We start from the raw sequence: 2,272 nt of genomic DNA on the forward strand, positions 1-2,272 counted from the left end.
CTGCCGCCCAGCACAGGGCCACTATGACCCCGAAAGAACGCACATGTGGAGCCACCGCACACCACCGCTGCAGCCGTAAACAAGGCAGTCCGGCTTGCCGGATCCGCTGCACCTGATTGGGAAGCCAGGGGAGACAGGCCCCGCCCCTCAGAGGCCAACCAGCGAGGAACGTCCGCTGCCAACGGCCAAACCATGATGAGACACAACGGCCCCATCCCACGGAGGCCTCGGGAAAAACGCGCAGGAAGATAAATGGCACCTGCCACATAGCAGACCCCCGCAAAACACCTGAGAAGACCCCGGAGCGCTGAGGACAGCACCCGCCCGGCACCCGAAGGCAAGTCGTGGAGACAGGGACAAGGGGGCGCGGCCGCGAAACTGATGGCATACAAACTCCCCAGGAGATGCCCCGTAAGCGAGAAAAACCCCCACCTTTAGGGCTCAGATTTACAATAAGTGATCAGTCCAGCGGGTCCGCACCCACCACAATCTCCTTATACACAGGCATTGTTGGACGCAAGTTCAGAGTCTTAGCACCTCGCATACTTCAGAGGATAAGACCTGAAGGCATCGCTGGTTTTCAGCAACCTATGCACCCAAGCACAACAAAGCTAGTTACGATGGGATAAAAGTATAGCTGCTGGGAGAATGACAGCGCGGAACCCACTGGCAGTCAGCCCTTTTACTGCTCATCACAGACCGCCAAAGTAATGAGGGATCGGGAATTCCCCACAGCAGCCCGAAGACTACAGAAGCCACAGGGAAGTGAGCGTCTTGCCACAGGAGGTCGCAAAAAGCCGCCACAGGCCGAGACGGCCGAGGGAATCCACAGTTGCCGGAGAGTGAAACCCACGGGGCCTCAGACATTTTAAAAGCAGTGGCAAGATCAGGAGTGTCCTGACGTGTATTGTTGAACACTTCAGACAGAGACTCAAAACTGGCGTTCACACAACAAGGACACAGCATCAGTGTGATAGGCACAGGGAGATCATGAGCAAGTATGCGCCCGACCACAGTAAAGGAGGTAGTGCAAGATAGCACCCCATTAGAAAATCAGGAAGTAATACCTGAAATCCACAAATGCCCACCCGGAGAAGCAGCTAGAGCAGCCACCCGGGAGACGAAAGCACACCCCGCCAGAGCCCGCCAGCCCTCCCACTCGGTGACAGCAGAGCCTAAATCACAGAGCCCGCTAAAGCAGGGCATAAAGCCAAAAATGGAGGGAGCGCAGGTAGCCTAAGAGCCCACCAGAGCCCGCTAGAGCAGAGCTGTGAACCCAAATGGACAGTACGAGGGCCAGAAGGCGGGGGAACCAGAGTGTGAGCCCGCTGGAGCAGGGCCTCCCCCCTAGGGCACCGGGACCTGCTGGAGCAGGACCTCAGCCCAACTTACCTGATCATACGCTCTGGAGAATCTGCAGCGCAGAGCTAAAAAAACAGGCTGGTGGGTTGGGCCGGCCCGCCTCTTATAGAGGTCAGGGTGTAATGAGTCGTCCATATTGGGGAGGGATGGGAGGCATGGGAGGCAGACTTTTTGCTTTGGAGGGTTCTGGTGTGGAGCTGAAGCTCACTTTGTTAGTCATGTGGCGAGGAAGACTAACGAGGAGGTAATGATAGGTTTCTCCTTACATTATATAAGGGTCAAAAACTGCTTATAAAATGCATTCATTGAGTTGCTCCATACGTCTTACATAGATAAGGAATAACAGTGTGGAGGAAAGCAGAACACGCTAAGGTAAAACATTGTCTTGAGAATAGTATTCTAAATCAAAGAGAAGATAAGAAAATATTATAGGAGCCAAGATTTGGGGAACAGTAACACAAAAACATCTAAATACTAATACAGATCATTTTGTAAAATAAGTATGTCTTCAGAAGGTGATACATTGTGTGTAGGGGTTCCGGGTTGGGGTCTGTATGCAACGAGGCGGCCAACGACTAGACCGCTACATCCCATCCCAAATCAGTCCAAACAAACCAACCCAAAATCAAATCAACATACATAGTCAGTGAGCCTTTGCTTTGGCTTCGGATGAGGTCTCAGATTATAACGGTATCGTTGACGTTGACTATCATCTCTCGGGCTTACCGATCCTTCTATCCCCGGCCGTTCTTCTGGCCTGAGCTCTCTTGGGTTTTCCAGAGCTGCTCGTCCACACTCAGACCAGCTGTTCCGCTCTGGCTTCCCCCTGGCTGTTCATTGCCTCCGCCAGGGACCTCCTCGGTTATTGGTCTCTCTACTTCTGAGTTAGGCACCCTCTTGAACCAGGATA

At 53.2% G+C, this 2,272-nt stretch overlaps 1 non-coding gene across 1 annotated transcript; it reads right to left on the reverse strand.

The window, feature by feature from the left end:
- Window positions 1–437: 437 nt before the first annotated feature.
- On the reverse strand, window positions 438–701 carry LOC146821138 (small Cajal body-specific RNA 6). Its single transcript, XR_014965190.1, has one exon.
- Window positions 702–2,272: the final 1,571 nt, after the last annotated feature.

This window comes from Triturus cristatus, chromosome 6 (assembly GCF_964204655.1).
Source record: "Triturus cristatus chromosome 6, aTriCri1.1, whole genome shotgun sequence".
In the NCBI taxonomy this organism is placed as follows: domain Eukaryota; kingdom Metazoa; phylum Chordata; class Amphibia; order Caudata; family Salamandridae; genus Triturus; species Triturus cristatus.